Source organism: Lampetra fluviatilis, chromosome 80, assembly GCF_964198595.1.
Source record: "Lampetra fluviatilis chromosome 80, kcLamFluv1.1, whole genome shotgun sequence".
Lineage (NCBI taxonomy): Eukaryota > Metazoa > Chordata > Hyperoartia > Petromyzontiformes > Petromyzontidae > Lampetra > Lampetra fluviatilis.
In genome coordinates, this window is record NC_136354.1 from 986,554 (window position 1) to 1,009,397 (window position 22,844).

The window sequence follows — 22,844 nt, forward strand, 5'->3', positions numbered from 1 at the left end:
TGAGAATTTCACTGCTTTATTTTGATTACTTTATTATTTCCCTTCTACGTGACTTTCCCGAAAGAACCAAGAATACGATTAGGAGCAGTATAACATAACTGGCAGGCGTGCACTTTCGTGGTAATATGCATTTTGATTGTAAAATGAACGTTCATTGTTTCTGTTCATTGCGTGTACGCTCAAAATTAAAGGGCTTAAAATCGCAAGTAATTCCGTGCTTTTTTTTCGTATTCAACGTAAGGCAATACATTCGGAAAGGTTGTGAGTTTGCGAAACCCGTCGCGGGTGCAAACTCAGCCCCTTCACTCTTTCACAGAGGTCGCAAACGGGTTTTGATTCCTTACCCGTACCCGGCCGCACCAGGGTCGCAAACGGGTACCCGTACCCTACCCGTACCCATACCCTACCTGTACCCGCCCTTACCCGTACCCTACCCGTACCCGGCCGGGTACGGGTAGCCGGGTATCGGGTAGGGTACGGGTATCGGGTACCCGGTTGCGACCTCTGCCCTTTGGGCATTGTGAACATTATCGCCACTGTCGGAGGTCAATCGTGGTTCCGTCCTAATAGCTTCAAACAGCCGAAGAGTCTTCGCCAACATTGTCAACGCGTGCCTGGAATCTTCTACAGGTGCAGGTCTCCACGTTCTCCTGTGGTGTTGTTGCAAAGTCTCAAAAGTGTTAACATTTCGATTTAAAGCTTTCGTGACTGCAGGGATTCATCTTCTTGGTTCTTTCGGTAAAGTCACGTAGAAGGGAAATAATAAAATGATAAAAATAAAACAATACAATAATATAATAATAAAATAAAATAATGTTATAATATATTTAAATGATATAATACTATAATATAATAATATAATATTATTTTATTTCGATTTAAAGCTTTCGTGACTGCAGGGATTCATCTTCTTGGTTCTTTCGGTAAAGTCACGTAGAAGGGAAATAATAAAATAATAAAAATAAAACATAATAAAATAATTCTCACGACGTTTCGGCCACAACGCAAGCAGCCGTCCTGCTTGCGTTGTGGCCGAAACGTCGTGAGAATTGTATTTTATTATGTTTTATTATTGTATTATTTCCCTTCTACGTGACTTTACCGAAAGAACCAAGAAGACTTGGCTTCGTTGTTTATTTTGCTCATTAAACGGGATTCGAAGCCGTGTCGTTCACGTGTCAAGGGTGACCCACCCTTCCTGTCCTGTCCACTCGGCAATGCCGCCTCCACAGGGACGAACCGACCTCTACTCTATCCCTGATGAACATCTGTTGCATCACCCAATTCCCTGACCCCCCACCCCTGCCCCCGGCTTGTGCCCGATGTAGTACAGGGACTACCTCTACTTACAAACATTCGACTTGGGAACTTTCAGAGATACGCACAAACCTGTCCGTTACCGCTATTCAACGATGCCATTGCCCGACGCAAGTTGATTTGTGCGGAGATGAAGAGAACAACTGTGCAGACATCTCTTGGTAGGTATTTCAAGAGAGTAGAGAGGAAACACATGCCAAAGGGAATTAGCATCTACATCTGTAGAACGTGAAGAACCAGTGGCATCTACATCTGCAGAACGTGAAGAATCAGTGGCATCTACATCTGTAGAACGTGAATAACCAGTGGCATCTACATCTGTAGAACGTGAAGAACCAGTGGCATCTACATCTGCAGAACGTGAAGAACCAGTGGCATCTACATCTGTAGAACGTGAAGAAACAGTGGCATCTACATATGCAGAACGTGAAGAACCAGTGGCATCTACACCTGCAGAACGTGAAGAACCAGTGGCATCTACATCTGCAGAACATGGAGAACCAGTGGCATCTACATCTGCAGAACATGAAGAACCAGTGGCATCTACATCTGTAGAACGTGAAGAACCAGTGGCATCTACATCTGCAGAACGTGAAGAAACAGTGGCATCTACATCTGCAGAACGTGAAGAACCAGTGGCATCTACATCTGCAGAACGTGAAGAATCAGTGGCATCTACATCTGCAGAACATGAAGAACCAGTGGCATCTGCAGAACGTGAAGAACCAGTGGCATCTACATATGCAGAACGTGAATAATCAGAGGCATATACATCTGCACAGCGTGAAGAATCAGTGGCATCTACATCTGTAGAACGTGAAGAAACAGTGGCTTCTACATCTGCAGAATATGAAGAACCAGTGGCATCTACATCTGCAGAACGTGAAGAACCAGTGGCTACTACATCTGCAGAACGTGAAGAACCAGTGGCATCTACATCTTCAGAACGTGAAGAACCAGTGGCATCTACATCTGCAGAACGTGAAGAAACAGTGGCTTCTGCAAAACGTGAAAAACCAGTGGCATCTACATCTGCAGAACGTGAAGTATCAGTGGCACCTACAGAACGTGAAGAACCAGTGGCATCTACATATGCAGAACGTGAAGAATCAGAGACATATACATCTGCAGAACGTGAAGAACCAGTGGCATCTACATCTGCAGAACGTGAAGAACCAGTGGCATCTACATCTGCAGAACGTGAAGAACCAGTGGCATCTACATCTGCAGAACGTGAAGAATCAGTGGCATCTACATCTGTAGAACGTGAAGAACCAGTGGCATTTACATCTGCAGAACGTGAAGAACCAGTGGCATCTACATCTGTAGAACGTGAAGAATCAGAGGCATCTACATCTGCAGAACGTGAAGAACCAGTGGCATCTACATCTGTAGAACGTGAAGAACCAGTGGCATCTACATCTGTAGAACGTGAAGAACCAGTGGCATCTACATCTGTAGAACGTGAAGAATCAGTCGCATCTACATCTGTAGAACGTGAAGAACCAGTGGCATCTACATCTGTAGAACGTGAAGAACCAGTGGCATCTACATCTACAGAACGTCAAGAATCAGTGGCATCTACATCTGTAGAACGTGAAGAATCAGTGGCATCTACATCTGCAGAACATGGAGAACCAGTGGCATCTACATCTGCAGAACATGAAGAACCAGTGGCATCTACATCTGTAGAACGTGAAGAACCAGTGGCATCTACATCTGCAGAACGTGAAGAAACAGTGGCATCTACATCTGCAGAACGTGAAGAACCAGTGGCATCTACATCTGCAGAACGTGAAGAATCAGTGGCATCTACATCTGCAGAACATGAAGAACCAGTGGCATCTGCAGAACGTGAAGAACCAGTGGCATTTACATATGCAGAACGTGAATAATCAGAGGCATATACATCTGCACAGCGTGAAGAATCAGTGGCATCTACATCTGTAGAACGTGAAGAAACAGTGGCTTCTACATCTGCAGAATATGAAGAACCAGTGGCATCTACATCTGCAGAACGTGAAGAACCAGTGGCTACTACATCTGCAGAACGTGAAGAACCAGTGGCATCTACATCTTCAGAACGTGAAGAACCAGTGGCATCTACATCTGCAGAACGTGAAGAAACAGTGGCTTCTGCAAAACGTGAAAAACCAGTGGCATCTACATCTGCAGAACGTGAAGTATCAGTGGCACCTACAGAACGTGAAGAACCAGTGGCATCTACATATGCAGAACGTGAAGAATCAGAGACATATACATCTGCAGAACGTGAAGAACCAGTGGCATCTACATCTGCAGAACGTGAAGAACCAGTGGCATCTACATCTGCAGAACGTGAAGAACCAGTGGCATCTACATCTGCAGAACGTGAAGAATCAGTGGCATCTACATCTGTAGAACGTGAAGAACCAGTGGCATTTACATCTGCAGAACGTGAAGAACCAGTGGCATCTACATCTGTAGAACGTGAAGAATCAGAGGCATCTACATCTGCAGAACGTGAAGAACCAGTGGCATCTACATCTGTAGAACGTGAAGAACCAGTGGCATCTACATCTGTAGAACGTGAAGAACCAGTGGCATCTACATCTGTAGAACGTGAAGAATCAGTGGCATCTACATCTGTAGAACGTGAAGAACCAGTGGCATCTACATCTGTAGAACGTGAAGAACCAGTGGCATCTACATCTACAGAACGTCAAGAATCAGTGGCATCTACATCTGTAGAACGTGAAGAATCAGTGGCATCTACATCTGTAGAACGTGAAGAATCAGTGGCATCTACATCTGCAGAGCGTGAAGAATCAGTAACATCTACATCTGTAGAACGTGAAGAATCAGTGGCATCTACATCTGTAGAACGTGAAGAACCAGTGGCATCTACATCTACAGAACGTGAAGAACCAGTGGCATCTACATCTGTAGAACGTGAAGAATCAGTGGCATCTACATCTGTAGAACGTGAAGAACCAGTGGCATCTACATCTACAGAACGTGAAGAACCAGTGGCATCTACATCTGTAGAACGTGAATAATCAGTGGCATCTACATCTGTAGAACGTGAAGAACCAGTGGCATCTACATCTACAGAACGTGAAGAACCAGTGGCATCTACATCTGTAGAACGTGAAGAACCAGTGGCATCTACAGCTCTCTCCCTCCCTGCCCCTTTGTCTCTCCCCCTTTCTGCCCCCCCCCCCCGTCTCTCTCCCTCCCTGCCCCCCTCTCCCTCCCTGCCCCCCTCTCTCTCCCCCTCCCTGCGCTCCCATCTCTCTCCCTCTCTGCCCCCCCATCTCCCTACCTCCGTGCGCCCCCATCTCTCTCCCTCCTTGCCCCCTCCCCCTCCCTGCCTCCCCGTCTCTCTCCCTCCTTCCCAACTGAATCGCCCTAACCTCTCGCTTATAAATCGACGAAGGCTCGGCGCCCTCTGATGTCTCTCTCTCTCTTCCTGTCTTCCCCTTGCCTCCCCTTCTCTTTGCCTATCTCTCGCGACGTCTCTGCCCCTCCCCTCTTCTCGCCCCGTCTCTCTCGCTCCGTCCGAACCGGACCCCCCTAACCTCTGCCTCAAAAACCGTTGAAGGAAATTCCTCTGATGGCTGTCTCTCTCTCTCTCTCTTGCCGCGCTCCCCACGCCGCCGCGTCTCTCCGTCTCTCGCTCGCCACGTCTCTGGCCCTCGACTCTTGCTGCGCCGTCTCTCTCTCCCCTCTTCCCCTCCCGCTCCCCGACTCCGCCCCGGTTCCGTGCCCCTCAGGCCGAGCTCCTGCCCCTCGCTGACCTTCATCTGCCCCCCCCCCTTCGCTGCCCTCCCTCAGACCTCCCGCGCCCAATTCCTTGGTCCCATCCCTCTCTCGCCTCGCTGCCGCACTTCTTCATGGAAGCTCTTCTTGGGCCGCGTCTCCTCCGGGTGCCGTTCGGCCTCCTGCAAGCACCTCCTGCAAGCACCTTCTGCACCGCCACTGCCAAAGACAACGATCCCCCGTATAGCCTCTAACAGACTGTCGGGGGCAAGTGCTGTTAGCGAGTAGCAGCACCTATCAAGGCCGGCACTGTGGCACACGGGGGGGTGGGTCACCACGACGCTTGTGCACACACCACACACATAGTTACACAAACACAGTCACACACACAGTCACACACAGTCACACACCCCACACACAGTCACACACCACACACAGTCACACACCACACACACCCATCTTGGAATGAATTGTGCACGTGTACTGGAGCTGCTGCTGATACTGCTGCTGCTGCTGGAGAGACGTCGCTGCACCTTCGAAAGAGGCTGCTGCAACTTGCTGAATCCGCTCCCTGTTGAGCTGCACTATTGCAAGTTCAAGTTCATGTATTAGCCTATTAGGTATAGCCCTGTGAGCCATTCGGTTCTTGAATCGGGTGCAACCGCAACAAACAAATAAACATGAACAAAAAAACATCTTAAAGTGACTATGTGCAAACTGAAAAAACAAACAAAAAACAAAAACATGAACAAAAAACATCTTGAAGTGAATATGTGACTGAGTGCAAACAGAAAATGCAAGAAAAGACAGCAAAACATTGCAGAAAAAATTCACAGTACACCAACGCTGTGTGCAAAAATCCCAGTGGGATGCAAGTCAAACAACCAACAACAACAACTACAAGACAACTTAGATAGTCGATGGGTCTCTATCAGTAATTCTAGATTTGAAGCTTCCGTGACTGCAAGGAGTAGGTTTTATCGGTAAAGTCACGTAGGTAAAAATAAAAAATAGAAATAATATAAATAAAATATTAAATCACGACGTTTCAGAGGCAACACAAGCTTCCTTCATCAGGTGTAAAAAGGCACAGAAAAATAACTACGTCGTGATTTATGATTTTATTTCTATTATTATTGATATTATTTTTATTATTTATCTCTACTGTAGTCTATGGGTCTCTGTGACCCCCCCCCATGAGGATCGTGAATCGAGGTCAGAATCGACCGACGGCTTGCAATCGAAGTCGATTCTAACGTAATCGCATGGAGAAATCGATCCACGGATCGTTCCGACGCCATCACCGTTAACCAAATCGCAATGGAGGGAGAAGCCAACAGCTTCCAGCGAGTCGCGAAGTTGCCACCTCCTCTACCTCCTTTTTGTATTATGACTGCAGGTATTGCGGTCTATGCAAACATGACTCCTTGTAAAAAGGTGTCAGTTTTGTTGCCAGATAGAAGGGTAAAGAACCAATTATCATATTTTTACTGGCAAATGAGGTTCCCAAAGTGTAGATGCTTGCCCCGAGCTCTCATACTGATGGTGCATTGTCTTTGAGTTGTGTGCCTTTTGGTGTCATCTGGTCCAACCCATGTGAGACTAGGCTCTAAGGAAAGCTGTCTCGGGTGTGGACCAATCAACTTCAAGGACAGTGCACATTATCAGAGTTATGTTCTTTTGTTTGTATTATGACTGCAGGTATTGCGGTCTATGCAAACATGACTCCTTGTAAAAAGGTGTCAGTTTTGTTGCCAGATAGAAGGGTAAAGAACCAATTATCATATTTTTACTGGTAAATGAGGTTCCCATAGAATCTACAGTACTTTTATCTATCCACTACTGGATGAAGGCCTCCTTCCCTGAGTTCCTGCTACCCCTCACGATCCTGCGATGGCATAATCCACCAAGCACCGATTTTGTCGCACCATCTTTCTGGAAGCTGTCCTCTCAAACGTCAAACGTGCTCCGATACTTGGCTGCAGCTCCGTTATTCTTCTTGACCATCGGCCATCGTTGTTCCTCCTGGCCGTGGCATGTCCTGGCCCAGCCCCTCTTCTCTTAACAGTTTGAAGGATGCCATTAACCTGTGTGTGTCCTCTAAATCCACACGTGTCTCATTGTAAATCCAAGTGTGACATCAGATATTGGCCAAATATCCCAACGCTGAGAACTGACACAACATCTTGGCAGGACCCTCCTGATTGTGGAGCCCAGGATCTCAGAGATCCTGGCTCAGTGCTCGCCTCCTGCCCTTTCCCCAACATCTTGCTGAAGTTTACATGGTGGACCTTTGTCTTTGTGTGTGTGTAGATGAGCCGAGCTGGAGAGGCGAGGAGTAAGGGCGAATCTTGCACCACGTGGAGTGCGCTGTCCTCAGAGGGCAACGCCTCCATCTGCAGCAAATCACCGCAAGGTAAGGACAGTAATGAGGGACTTCACAGAGGGCCATGGTGAATGGTGGAACATCACAATGGCCATGTTACATGGTGCATGTCACAGTGGCCGTGATGCATTGGAGATTTCATAGCGGCCATGATGCATGGGTGATATCCAGGTGGCCACGTTGCATGAGGGACTTCATGTTGGCAGTGTTGCATGCGGGACTTAATGGTAACCATGTTGCATGGGGGACTGCATCATGGTGGCCATGTTGCATGGGGATGATTATCTGTGCTCTGGCCTCAGCACATCACACGCTTTCAGATGCACTTCCGATATTAGGAAGCCACTGGAGCTATACACTTTTAAATCATCTAGATTGAAAACTACTTTCTTTAGAACTTTTCATGTTTAGAATAATTTTCCTTCCCCCGCGTATCCATTTGGCACCATTGCCTACGTACGGTGCAAAAGAAGTTCAACATACATACAGACATAACTGGTATTGGCCAAAACATCCCAATCCTGTAATATTTTCCTACAAATTGCTCAACTTTGGGATCACACAGATGTTGTTGTTATTCTCATGTCTGCAGAAATCATGGCTCTCTTTGGCCCTCACTTGACCCACCGTGAGAAGCTAGAACTCGCAGCCATGCAGGAAGTGTGGTACTTTGCACTCTACAACAAATCTGAGGGATGCAACAATGATGGATACGACGACCAAGAACGAAATTACATTCTGGTGAGGCTCGCAACAAAACACCGGCTGTGGGGGCGGTCACAGGGCCCATCAGTAGCGGGGTTTGTGGCTTCTTGTCATTGCACCTGAAGTACCAACCAGGGCTATCACACACACCAATGCACTTCAGAATCAGGATTTTTTTTATCGCGAGTAAATCCCATTGAGCTAAGAAGCTCTATTTTGAAGGGTGACTCAGCCAGCAGACATCAGAACATTCCACAATGACAAATTTAAAAAAGACGTAATCATTACAGAAAATATATTAGAAAATTACATTCTCACTTAAGTCTTGACTTAAAGCTTTCGTGACTGCAATAATTCATATTTTTTGGGTCTTTCGGTAAAGTCACGTAGATCGGTTCAAAGAAAATAACAAAAACTAAAACTACAACGTTTCATCTTCTTGGTTCTTTCGGTAAAGTCACGTAGCATGTAAACAATAAAAATAATAAAATAAAACATAATAAAAGAATTCTCAAGACGTTTCGGCTACACCGCAATCAGCCGTCTTGCGTTGTAGCCGAAACGTGAGAATAATTTTTTTATGTTTTATTTTATTATTTTTATTGTTTCCATTCTACGTAACTTTACCGAAAGAACCAAAAAGATGAATACCTGCAGTCACGAAAGCTTTAAATCGAAATACAACGTTTCAATCGCAACAAAATCGGTCGTCTTCAGGAAAAGGGGGGTTAGCTTCCAAAGGCAAACTGTTTATTAGGGTTTGAAATGGGCATAGCCCAAATGTCAGTAGCCAATATTAATGCAAGTGGTGGGCAGCCAACCCGACAGTTTCAGATCTGCCTTATGTTCGTGAACATAAGGCAGATCCGAAACTAGGTAGGATCTGAAACACGGTAGGACCAATACCTCAGCCGTGGCTGATCATTGTTTAAATGCGGTGGGCTCACACGAAATTTATTTCTCTAAGACGAAGGTACTTTGCAAACCCACTTGTCTATCAACAAAAAATCATTCATGAAGCCATCCATTTTTATCGACACAGACACAATTTAAACCGAGAAGATGGGTACCAAACTGAGTAATCATTGGAAGGACGTTATCAACCAGTTTAAGTCATAACTGGCTATGATCTTCCCATCCTACCACCTTCTGATGATAGTCGTGCTTTATGCCCATTTCAAACTTGCGCTTTCACACTAACACAGCCACTTTGCGTGCCGACCCCTCGGTTGCGGCTATGCAATACCGTACCACGTCGTCGTCCACTCATTGACATGCAAATTTTTTCTCTGCCCCCTCCCTCTCTCGGCCCCAGCCCCCTCTCTATATTTAAGGCCTCGTCACAGAGACGATCCCTCTCTCTTTGTGCCGATACGTGTTCTCTCTCTCTGTGTGTCTGTGTGATGTCTGTCTGCTTATATGTCTGTCTATAGTTTTCTGGTTAGATTTTTGTTGCTATTTATTTTATACCTGATGATGATTGCTTGTGTTGCAATCGAAACGTCGTAGTATGCTATTATTTAATTTATTATTTTATCTTTATACGTGACTTTACCGAAAGAACCAAAGAGTAAGCTGTTAATGTTGAGATGCCCACGCCACCCATGCATTGTAATCCTGTGGAGCTGCCATGTGCCACGGGTGCATTGGAGGCCACTTGTCTTTTCTCCATTAGCCCTGCCACTTTCACCAACCCACGCCTCCACTCAATCAGCAGGGTGGCTGCATGGCAGTGGTGATGCTCGTGCCTCTCGGCGAAAATCCCGAGCTTCTGTTCTGTGTGGAGTTTTTATCTTCTCCCAATGGATAACCCTCCACCACCCGGCAACAAAGCCAATGAAATCAAGTTGTCAAGTGGGCAGATATGCCAACTGATTTGGTTTATGGGTAAATTGACGACCTCAACCCACACGGAACTATAACTCTTAATATTGGTCATAAATGTGCACGTGAACGTACAATATGAACATGATTATCGTTTACACCATGGGAACCTCATTTGCCAGTAAAAATATGATAATTGGTTTTTTACCCTTCTATCTGGCAATAAAACTGACACCTTTTTACAAGGAGTCATGTTTGCATAGACCGCAATACCTGCAGTCATAATACAAACAAAAGACATAACTTTTGTTTGTATTATGACTGCAGCCAAAGACATAACTTTTGTTTGTATTATGACTGCAGGTATTGCGGTCTATGCAACCATGACTCCTTGTAAAAAGTTGTCAGTTTTGTTGCCAGATAGAAGGGTAAAAAAACAATTATCATGATTATCGTTATCAGAATCAGTGCAGCATTGTAGCGGATGGTACTGATGCCGTGTTTTTGTTGCTGCTTCTGCCTCTCTCACAGGGAGAGCCTTCATGAAGTGATTAGAAATGCGGGGCTCCGACGGTTGGACATGGCGATGGTGAAAACCTACACCAGGGGCATCCTCAAGTTCTTGCGCCACATACATTCCAGGAAAATCGTCCACGCGGACATCAAGCCAGTGAGTGGACACAGCGTTCAGCTTTCACTTTGGTGCAGAGGTGTATCACTCTTTGGTTCTTTCGGTAAAGTCACGTATAAAGATAAAATAATAAATTAAATAATAGCATACGACGACGTTTCGATTGCAACACAAGCAATCATCATCAGGTATAAAAGAAATAGCAACAAAAATCTAACCAGAAAACTATAGACAGACATATAAGCAGACAGATATCGCAAAGATACATAGAGAGAGAACACACATCGGCACACAGAGAGAGAACGTCTCTGTGACGAGGCCTTAAATAGAGAGAGGGGGGTGGGGGCGGAGAGAGGGAGGGGGCAGAGAAAAAATTAGCATGTCAATGAGTAGGACGACGGGTGACAAAGTACGCAAGCTTTATACGTGACTTTACCGGAAGAACCAAAGAGTAATTCCTGCAGTCACGAAAGCTACAAATTAAGATTGCAGAGGTGTATCTTTATTGGGGACTCGTTCCACAGAGAAAACCGGCCATGTTGGTCACAGGGTCGATATGTAAGCTCTGCCCATCTCACTGGAAGGAGGCAGGGCCATGCTCCTCTGGTGAATGTGATCTGGTATGAATTAAACTATCGTGTAGAGTCGTGTCGCTCTTGGGGACTCACCAGAGAGAAAACCGGCAACGTTGATCAGCGTTGCCCCAAACCCTGGGAGACATGAAACAGAGTCAAAAAGAATTTTTTTTAAAACGTGCGAAATGTGCATTTTGGCCTGACAACTGCTCGTTATCGAATTCCAATCTGCAAATTGAAAACGTCCAAAGACAAAGGTGCAGTGGAAAGCGTCACGGAATCCGTGCACTCTCTTGTGCGTGGCTTTTTGTCTCTAACTCGTTAACGGGCACTCATCGAGCTGTGAGCTCCATGCAGCTTTCCTGTTGGAGCAACGGCAATCGGTTGTCAATAGAGCCACCCCCCTTCACTTTGATGGTGCCTGAGAGTGCTTTGAACGTGACACGCCTCTACTCACATCTACAATTTTGACACATCTTCTTGGTTCTTTCGGTAAAGTCACGTAGAAGGGAAGTAATAATATAATAAAAATAAAACTTAATAAAAGATAAAAAAACATAATAAAAATAAAACATAATAAAATGATCGTATTGTTTTCGGATTTAAAGCTTTCGCGACTGCAGGGATTCATCTTCTTGGTTCTTTCGGTAAAGTCACGTAGAAGGGAAGTAATACAATAATAAAATTAAAACAATTCTCACGACGTTTCGGCCACAACGCAAGCAGTCGTCCTCAGTTGACCTGGTTTTCACCTTTTTTTTATTATGTTTTTTATTATGTTTTAGTTTTATTATTGTATTACTTCCCTTCTACGTGATGACTTTACCGAAAGAACCAAGAAGATGAATCCCTGCAGTCACGAAAGCTTTAAATCGAAATTTAATTTTGACACATTTGAAAGGGGCACCGCCGAGTGACAGCTGTCAGAAAACAGCGAATATTGCACTTGACTGACGCTTGTCGACAGCGCTATGCCTCATCTAGTTCCCCTGTTTAGCGTGTGTCGTGGTATGTGATTGATCCACTGCTGGCTGAATGATATTGGCATAACCTCTGAGTTTGAATTCATTCTGCCCCTCCTCCAGGAAAATGTTCTCGTCAAAGACACCGTGACTGGCACCGTGAGGATCACGGACTTTGGCACGAGCTTTTTCGTGGAAAGTCAACGTGAGTGACCTCACCTGGGTGTGTGAGTGTCTGCGTGTGGGTGTCTGTATGGCTGTCTTTATGCATGGGTCTCTCTGTGTCCGTGTGAGTGTCTATATGTCAGTGTCTGTCTGAGTGTGTCTGTGTGTGAGTATCTGAGTGTCTATACATGTGACTGTTTATGTGTTTGATGATGATGCTGTTTAAGACACAGTGTGTACACACGCACATATGTTTGTTGTCTTTGTGATTTTTGTACAGCTATGAATGTTGGTGGCACCCTAGAATACTTGGCTCCGGAGCTGTTGCTGGGCTATAGCTTGACATGTGGAGTGGATATGTGGGCGCTGGGCTGCACGGTGGCTGAGTTGGCGACGGCCAGGGAATTATTCCGGTCCAACAGCCACGAAGATCACCTCCCGCGCTGCATAGAGGTATTTCCCACACGGCGTCTATCCGCTCGTGATCCCCCTCTCTCTCCTTGGAGTCGTGGGCTATGGGGGTGGCAGGAGGGGGGGTGGCCACTTGGTGATCTGTGAATAACGGCCGTCGTATGTTGCGTGTACACGTGTGTGTCTTGTTTGTGTGGGGGAGCGGTAGTGTAGCGGTCAGCCTGCTGTGCTAGAAACTGAGTTTGATTTCAGCTCATGGGCAACACCAGTGACGATTGTCTGAACTGGTCCTGGGCCTCCTCTAGTTCGAGACAGCCTCAACTAAGTACCTGGTGGAGTGTGTAAAGTACCTGGGTCAATGTGGCCCGCCACTCCTGTCTCTGTGTGCCACAGTGCTGGCCCTCAACAAACGCTGCAAATTTTGCTACTCGATCTGACAGCACTTGTCCCTACAGTGTGCCGAAGCTATACGGGTGACCTTTGTCTTCATGTCAACCATGTGCAGATTCTGGGGATGCCTCCAAGGTACATGGTGAATGGAGCACCCGACAGAACGCAGTTCTTTGGTGAGTTGAAGCGTGGGGTGAATGACAGACCGGATTCAGTTTTAGGGAGTGGCCTCAGGCTGTTGTTATTTTATTTTGGAGGGGGCGTCTTTGTATTTTACATTACTTGGGTGTGTGGGTGGGTAAATGGGTGTGTGGGCAAGTGGATGGGTATGTGGGTGAGTAGGCGAGTAGGTTGGTGGGTAATTGGGCGAATGGGTGAGTGGGTGGGTGAGCGGGTCAGTGAGAGGGTGGGTGGGTGGGTAGATGAGCGGGTTGGTGAGTGGGTAAGTGGATAGGTGAGTGAGCGATTGGGTAGGTGGAAGAGTGTATGGGTTGGTAGGTGGATGAGTGGGTTGATGAATCGGTCAGTAAGTGGGTAGATGGGCGATGTGGTGGTTGGTGACTTCGTCTATTCTGCTGTGCATGGCTCCTGCAGACCATCGGGGGAAGATGTTCTGCCCAGGCAAGAAAAGGGTTCCGGGGAGCTTCCCACTTCATAAGGTGCTCAAAAGCGATGACCCGGAGTTTGTCGAATTCATCAGCTCCTGTTTGCGGTAAGAATCACCCACCACTCCCACCCCCTCCCCACGAGGATTCTCCCCTCTAATTGATCTGCGACCGCTCTCCACCGATCACCAGGAAGATGTGGCGCTGAGTGGACCTGCCAATAAGCGGTACCACTGGCCCTCTGTGGAGTTAGCCCTCTGTGGAGGAGTGGGACGTCTGTCCAAGCCGCTGCTGGTCATCAGAGGACTGCCACTGCTACTGTGGCTTCCGCTGCTGCTGTGCGTTCCTGGACCTCGTGGGAGAAGGGAAGGAACATCAGAGCTCTCACCATGCCTCTCTCACCACGTGGCCGCGTGTGTCCCCCGTACGTCTCTCAACAGATGGGATCCGAATTGTCGTATGACGCCAGCGCAGGCGCTGGCTCATAACTGGCTCCGGACCGCGGCCACCAGCACCACCACGGCCAGCAAAACCACCACCACCACCACCGTTGCTGCTCCTGGCAGTGTGAAGCGCCCTGGAGCTGCTGAGCGACGGTAAGCCACCATCTGCTTGTCCAGTGGTCATGGCAGTCTATAGGGGGGTGCGGGGCCTGGAGCAAGTTACACGGTGTGGGCTTACGAATCATGGAGAAATCCTCCTCTTTCGGTCTTAAATAGAGCGATAAATGTAATTATCATCACTTGTGAGCCAATCCGGAGCGATAGCCTACGTGTTAAACGGAAGTATTTTGTCCGACACCGTGACATCGAAGCGCAGGGCCTCCCAAAGCGCGGGGCCCGGGGTGGTCACCCCCCGTACACCGTACCCGGGGGACGACTCTGCTCCTGTGTGTGTGTGTGTTTAATATCGATTTATCTTCATTGCTACTACTTCTACGCTTATTTAGCCAGCATGAGCCTCACTCAGTCTCAAGACTTTTTTCAGGAGGGTCCTGCCAAGTATTTTGCAGTACAGAACAAATGTACTGCTACTGCTGCTGTACGATCCCAATTGAGTTGTTTGGAGGTTCAATTTACAACACTGGTGGAGATGTCCATCCAACACTGGTTGCACGGCGTGTTTGTGAGGGTTCAGTTGCCAAACCCAGAGGAATGGAAGTTACATTTTAGTGTGCAATTTTATTGAAGGATCGTGTTGTCTTGGTGTGGTGTGAGGCTGTTTTTGTTGCTGTTTCGCTGCGTTGCCCAAGCTTGCATTTAGTGTTGAAAAACTGACAGGATTGTATTTACTTATGCCATTTGTATTTATACGCTTTATTATATATTTTTGTCACTCTTCTATACTTTGTTTTGTTTGATGTTGTAACCTGCTGACCCTGTGACTTGACTGGACATCTGTGAAAGAAGAGCTTCATAGCTCATCAGACTCCTCTTCATCCAGTTTAAATAAAGATTCTGATTCTGGAAACCCATGCGGAAGGGGGGGGGGCATGGTAGGGTGGTTGGTAGAACACACTCCACATTCCACACAGAGAAAGTGGCCCACATATGGGAATCGAACCCAGGTCCTCTCTGGCTGTGAGTTCCAGCGTAAGAGAACGTGTAGATTCGGTTATATACGGATTTATTTTCTATAATTAGTTTCTAGGTGAGGACACATAATGAAGCGGCAATATCTTTCCCAAGTTGACCTGCATCCACTGAGACACCGCCAGACTAATGCCCATTTCGTAACCAGACTCACGGTGGGCAAAGTTACGCTGCATTATTGCGGCACTGTTAATTAGCTGGGTTAATCTTCTGCGGCACACAGTCCACCCATAGACGATGGGGGGGAGGGGGGGGACTGATCTCTGCTGGAGCAGGAAGTTGTAACGGTGTCGTGCGCATCTCTTCACAGAGTGGAGCCGGCACAGCGCCCATCCTCCTTGCTCGCCCAGGCCTCTAAAGAGAAGTTGAAGGTTGTGGAGGAAGAAGAGACTATGGTGGAGGAGCTGGTGGTGCTGGAGGAAGAGGAGACTCCCGTGGAGGAGCTAGTGGTGCAAGAGGAGGAGGAGACCCTGGTGGAGGAGTTGGTGGTGCAAGAGGAGACCCTGGTGGAGGAGTTGGTGGTACAGGAGACCCTGGTAGAGGAGTTGGAGGTACAGGAGACTCTGGTGGAGGAGTTGGTGGTACAGGAGGCCCTGGTGGAGGAGTTGGTGGTACAGGAGACCCTGGTGGAGGAGTTGGTGGTACAGGAGGAGACCCTGGTAGAGGAGTTGGTGGTACAGGAGACTCTGGTGGAGGAGTTGGTGGTACTTGAGACCCTGGTGGAGGAGTTGGTGGTACAGGAGACCCTGGTGGAGGAGTTGGTGGTACAGGAGGAGACCTTGGAGGAGTTGGTGGTACAGGAGACGCTGGTGGAGGAGTTGGTGGTACAGGAGGAGACCTTGGAGGAGTTGGTGGTACAGGAGACGCTGGTGGAGGAGTTGGTGGTACAGCAGGAGAAGAGGAAGCAAGGGAGCCTGGCCCGCATAGGGAGAGCCATCCGCTCACTCCTCCGACGTGTGCTGCTCTGTGGTGGCCGGTCCACTGCACAGTAGGGGTGGTGGAGGTGGTGGATCGGTGTGAACCCTGACGACTTTCACCACACTCACCACACTCACAACACTCACCCTGCACCCACCCACCCTGTGATACCCTCCACCCACCACCCACACCTTGCACCCACCCAGTCCTTGATACCCTGCACCCACCACACTCACCCTGCACCCACCACCCACACCCTGCATCCCCCACACACACCCTGCACCCACCACACTCACCCTGCACCCACCCAGTCCGTGATAACCCGCATCCACCACACACACCCTGCACCCACCACACACACCCTGCACCCACCACACACACCCTGCACCCACCACACTCACCCTGCACCCACCACACACACCCTGCACCCACACACACACCCTGCACCCACCACACACACCCTGCACCCACCACACTCACCCTGCACCCACCACACACACCCTGCACCCACACACACACCCTGCACCCACCACACACACCCTGCACCCACCACACTCACCCTGCACCCACCCACCCTGTGATACCCTGCACCCACCACACACACCCTGCACCCACAACACACACCCTGCACCCACCACCCACACCTTGCATCCACCCACCCTGTGATACCCTGCACCCACCACACTCACCCTGCACCCACCACACCGACCCTGCACCCACCACCCACACCCTGCATCCACCCACCCTGTGATACCCTCCACCCACCACACACACCCTGCACCCACCACCCACACCCTGCACCCACCCACCTTGTGATACCCTCCACCCACCACCCACATCCTGCACCCACCACACTCACCCTGCACCCACCCACCCTGTGATACCCTCCACCCACCACACACACCCTGCACCCACCACACTCACCCTGCACCCACCACACACACCCTGCACCCACCACCCACACCCTGCACCCACCACCCACACCCTGCACCCACCACACACACCCTGCACCCACCACACACACCCTGCACCCACCCACCCTGTGATACCCTCCACCCACCACCCACACCCTGCACCCACCCACAGCGTGATACCCACTACCCAACATACTCCACACAGAGGGTTAGTGGTTGAAGAGGGTTAGGGGTATAGGGATTTAGGGGTTTAGAGGGTGATGGATTTAGAGGGTTGGAAGTTTAGAGGGTTCGATATTTATTGGACTAAGAGTTTATGGGTTGACAGGTTTAGAGGATGATGGGTTTAAGGGTTTAGAGGGAGGGTTTTAAAGGGTAAGGGGTTTAGAGGGTTAGGTGTTTAGCTGGCTATTGTTTTAGGGGTTTAGTGACTTAAAGGGTTAGGGGTTCAGAGGGTTAGGGTTTTAAAAGGTTAGGGTTTAGAATATTATGGGTTAAGAGATTTAGATAGTTAGGTGTTTAAAGGTTTAGAGGCTTTATGGGTTTCGATATGTAGAGGTTTAGTGGTTTAGAGGGTTAGAAGTTTAGAAGGTTATAGGTTTTAGAGTTTAGGGGTTTTTTAGGGGTTTAGTTTCAGGGTTCAGAGGTTTAGGGTTTTATGGTATAGGTGCTTAGAGGGTGAGGGGTTTAGAGGGTTAGGAGTTCATTGGGTTATGGTTTAGAAGGTTATGAGTTTAGAGAATTAGGTGTTTAAGAAGTTTAGAGAGTTTATGGGTTTTGATTGTTAGATGTTTATTGGTTTGGAGGGTTTGGAGTTTAGAAGGTTATAACTTTAGGGGTTTAGATGTTTTGGGATTTAGGAAATTTTACTAATTGGTCTTTGGTTCTTTCGGTAAAGTCATGTAATTAGAAAGAAAACAAATCACGGCGTTTCGATCGCAACACAAGTGGTCGTCATCAAGCAAAGGGGTCAGCCTTTAAACACAGACAGTTTATAAGGGTTTGGGGATGGGCGTAGCCCAAGTGTATCAACAGCACCAGGAGCATGGGCGGTGCACGAGTGACAATGCAGCAACAATGCCAATGAAGCAACAATGCCAATGTAGCAGCAATGCCAATGCAGTGGGCGAGAGAGCTGCTGTGGCAAGATGTTATATAGGTAAGAAAGAGGAGAAGAGCAAGGGGGGAGAGAGAGGGGGGGGGATGAGGGGGCGCTGCGTGAGCGCTAAGGAGAGAGAGGACGTGAAGCTGGGGGGGAAGTGGGCGGGGCTGCAAGTGGGAGGCTGGGAACGCTGGGGATGCGGGGGGAAAATAACTCGAAAAAATAGACTAGTACCCGGCAGATATGATGGAACAACCATGAACAATTAAGGTTTTACCTGGTTAATAACATCCTTCCAATGATTGCTCAATTTGTATCCATCTTCTCGGTTAAAGTTATGTCTATGTTTATATATCTGGATGGCTTCATGAACAAACCTTTGATAGTAGCCCGAAGGTTTGCAGAGTACCTTGGTCTCGGAAGAAACAATATGCGATCCCACAGCATTATAACAATGTTCAGCCACGGCATAGGTATTGGTTCTGACGTGTTTCAGATCTGCCTTGTGTTCGTGAACACGGTCCGAGACATGTTTCGTTTCCCCAATGTAACTGCTACCGTAGGTACAACTCAGTTTGTAGACTCCAGATGGGATTAGATCATGGATTTTGTGTACTGTATTGAATCGGACCTGGATCTTGTGTTTGTTTAAGATTTTTATAACACCTGCTATGTATGGTAACGTGATGGTTTTGATTAGCTTCTCAGGGGGTTGTTTCTTCATGGTTGGAGAAACAGCTTTGCAAATAATGCGGTCCGAGTACCCATTCATCTTGAGGGCCTGGTGTACGTGTTCCAGTTCACTGGCTAGGTGGTGTTGGTCGGAAATGCAGTGGGCCCTATGGTGTAGTGTTTTGATGAGGGAATTATTCTGTGCCGGATGGTGGTGGGAATCAGGTTTCAGATAGGAATCTGTGTGGGTGGCTTTCCTGTAGACAGAGTGTCCCAACGAGCTGTCAGGTCTCTTCTCAAATAAAACATACAGGAATGGTAGCTTACCATCCTTCTCCACTGCCATGGTGAATTTGATGGATGGGTGTATGGAATTGATGTGGTTGAGAAATTGGTTCAATGCTGGCAGGTCATGTGGCCAAATGACGAAAGTGTCATCTACATATCTCTTCCACAAGGAAGGGCGTAGGGTGGATGTCTGGATGGCATTTGTTTAAAATTTCTCCAGGAAAACATTCGCTATCACTGGTGATGAAGGAGAACCCATGGGGGTACCTTCATTTTGTTTGTAGAAAGTACCATTCCAGGTGAAGTAAGTGTTGGTAAGGCAGTGCCTAACCAGATTAGGTACATCAAGATTCAGTCCATGTTGGACTAAATCTTCAATTATTGCTAAAGTGTCAGGTACCGGAACCTTGAACAACAGAGAAATTACATCAAAGCTGACGAGCAAATAATCTGGGGACAGTGAAATGTCCTTTATTAGAGAGACCAAGTGAGCTGTTACGTACTGCTAAGGTAGTCTTGCCCATGAATGAAAGCAAGGTATCAGACATAAAACGGGCCAGTTTGTAGGTAGGTGAGTTGATAGTGGAAACGATTGGCCGAAGTGGAGTACCTTCTTAATCCATGATCTAATTCCATCTGGAGTCTACAAACTGACTTGTACCTGCGGTAGCAGCTACAATGAGGAAACGAAACGACATGTCTCGGACCGTGTTCGCGAACACAAGAGAGATCTGAAACACCGCAGAACCAATACCTCTGCCGTGGCTGACCCTTGTTTTCACGTTGTGGGCTCGCATGATATTGTTTTTTCCGAAACCAAGGTACTCTGCAAACCTTTGGGCTACTACCAAAGTTTGTTCATGAAGCCATACAGATTTATAAATATAGACATAACTTCAACCGAGAATATGGATACAAATTTAGCAATCATTGGAAGGATGTTATTAACCAGGTGAAACTTTAATTGTCCATGGTTGTTCCATCATATCTGCCGGGTACTGGTCTATTTTTCCGAGTTAATTTCCCCCTGCATCCCCAGCGTTCCCAGCCTCCCACTTGAATCCCCGCCCACTCACCCCCCCCCCCCAGGCTTCACGTCCTCTATCCCCTTAGCACTCACGTAGCCCCCCCCCCCCATCCCCTTACCCCACTCCCCCTCTCTCTCTCTCCCCCCTTGCTCCTCCCTCCCTTTCTTACCTATATAACCTCTTGCCATGGCAGCTCTCTCACCCACTGCATTGGCATTGTTGCTGCATTCGCATTGTTGCTGCATTGGCATTGTTGCTGCATTGGCTTTGTTGCGACATTGGCATTGTTGCTGCATTGGCACTTGTGCACCACCCATGCTCCTGGTGGTGTTGATACACTTGGGCTATGCCCATCCCAAACCCTTATAAACGGTTTGCCTTTAGAGGCTGACTCCTTTGCCTGATGACGACCGCTTGTGTTGCGATCGAAACGTCGTGATTTATTTTATTTCTAACTACGTGACTTTACCGAAAGAATCAAAGAATATGGATTCCTGCAGTCACGAAAGCTTCAAATCTTGATTCACTAATTGGCTGTCGGATGGTGGCGGGTTTAACGACACATTTATATTTACACAATCTAACCCAACAAACCTTTATTATGGTATGAGAGGGTTAGGGTTGTAAAGGGTTATGGTTTTAGTGGTTTTGGGGTTTAGATTGTGAGTGGTTAAGAGGAGCGGTCCTCAACCTTTTTGGTACCAGGGACCGGTTTCGTGGAAGAAAATTTTTTCATGGACTGGAAGGGGGGGGGGGGGGGTCACCATTGGGTCTTTCCCCCTTTTCAAAGAAGCTCTGCAGCGATGTTTGTTTTTTACTCATTTTGGCTAGGGTTCGCTTGTGAGCTTACCAAAACTGCGCAGTGTGGGAAAGAGGTGCAGACGGAAGTGGGCGGGCCACGCGCGAACTAAAATAAGTGTCGGATTCTGACTTCTCATAAGGAGTGTGCAACCTAGATCCCTCGCATGCGCAGTTTACAGTAGGGTTCTAATGCCGCTGCTGATCTGACAGGAGGCGGAGCTCAGACAGTAATGCGAGCGATGAGCGGCTGTAAATACAGATGAAGCTTCGCTCGCCCACCGCTCACCTCCTGCTGTGCAGCCCAGTTCCTAACATGCCATGGACTGGTACCGGTCCGTGGCCCAGAGGTTGGGGACCCCTGGTTTAGAGGATTGGAGTTTAGATGGGTTGGGATTTAGGTTGGGGATTTAGCGTTTTAGAAGGTTAGAGTTTATAAGGTTAGGGGTTTAGATGGTTAGGTGTTTAGAGGGTTTAGAAGGTTGGTTTTTAAAGGTTTAGAAGGTTAGGGGTTGAAAGAATTAGGGGTTGAAAGAGTTAGGGGTTTAGAGGGTTAGAGGTTGAAGGGTAAAGGGGTTGAGGGTTAGAGGGTTAGGTGTTTTGAGGGTTCGTGTTTTAGATGGTGAGAGGTTTAGATGGTTAGGGGGTTTAGAAAGTTAGGTGTTTAGAGGTGCCGAGGGTTGATGGATTTCGATTGTTAGAGGTTTAGGAGTTTAGTCGTTTATAAGGTTATGGGTTTAGGAGTTTAGAGATTTAGGGGTGTTTAGGGAATTAGGGATTTAGAAGGTTATGGATTTGAGGATTTTCAAGGGTTAAGGGGTTAGAGGGCCAGGGATGAGAGGGGTTAACACCTACACTTAATATTATCTGTAATAAAAGGTTTTTTTTTGGTTAGTCTCCAACACAGCAGTGTCCTAAAGTAGAAACAAATTGGCATTTTTTGGTCACGTGATAAAATGTATTAATTGGCTGTCGGGTGGTGGCGGGTGTAATGACGCATTTACATGAACTTACCCCCAAAACCCTTTATTATGGGATTTGAGGGTTTTGTGTTTAGAGGGTTTAAAGAGTTAGCTGTTGAGAGGGTTAGTATTTTAGGGTAATACGGGTTTAGAGAAGGTTAGGTGTTTCAGAGAGTTGGGGTTTAGATGGTTTGGGATTTAGGTTAGGGATTGAGAGTTGTAGAAAGTTGCGGTTTTGAGGATGAGAGGGTTAAGGGTAGAGTTTTATGGTTTAGAAGGTTATGGGTTTAGAGGGTTATAGGTTTAGAGGGTTCGGTGTTTCGAGGTTTAGCCGTGGTAAGATAAAAAATTGTTTAGTTTCATTTGTATATTTGTAAATAATTTGTTTACCTTTCCTGTCGTGTTTTGTATTCTATTTTTGTTGTTACATTTTGACCCGCCTGACTGCACATCTGTGAAAAAGATCTTTATTGCTCGTTAGATTCCTTCAGTACAAAATAAACTTTTTTTATTATTATTCTTATTGGCCTCTGTACGAATCTATGGATTTCGGTGTGAGTTTTTTGGTCTCTTTGAATGTATGGATCTCTGTGTGAGGCTATGGGGTCTCTGTGTGAGTCTATAAGGTCACTGTGTGAGTCTGTGTGTGTGTGTTGGAGTCTATGGATGTCTGTTGGAATCCATGGGTCTCTGAGTATGGATGTTTGTGTGAGTCTTACATGTGTAATGCGCGACTTCCGCGACACGTCGTGTAGAGGGTACTTCTTTCATTCATATACGGGCACAACAGCTTATCTCTCACAACACTGGATGTTAGCGTCTCTACGGGCTACACACACACGGTCGATCACTGAGCGT

General features: G+C 47.4%; 2 long non-coding RNA genes and 1 pseudogene across 2 annotated transcripts; 2 read left to right on the top strand and 1 right to left on the bottom strand.

Annotated features, from left to right (window-relative positions):
- The window catches only part of LOC144953664 (uncharacterized), a 564,993-nt pseudogene that overhangs the window by 459,601 nt on the left and 82,548 nt on the right, over positions 1-22,844 (bottom strand).
- Positions 5,363-8,091, top strand: LOC144953657 (uncharacterized). The gene is made up of 3 exons (XR_013640879.1): positions 5,363-5,384; positions 7,372-7,474; positions 8,037-8,091. It is a non-coding gene; the product is annotated as an uncharacterized LOC144953657 (long non-coding RNA).
- On the top strand, positions 12,708-13,720 carry LOC144953656 (uncharacterized). The gene is made up of 3 exons (XR_013640878.1): positions 12,708-12,759; positions 13,223-13,283; positions 13,702-13,720. It is a non-coding gene; the product is annotated as an uncharacterized LOC144953656 (long non-coding RNA).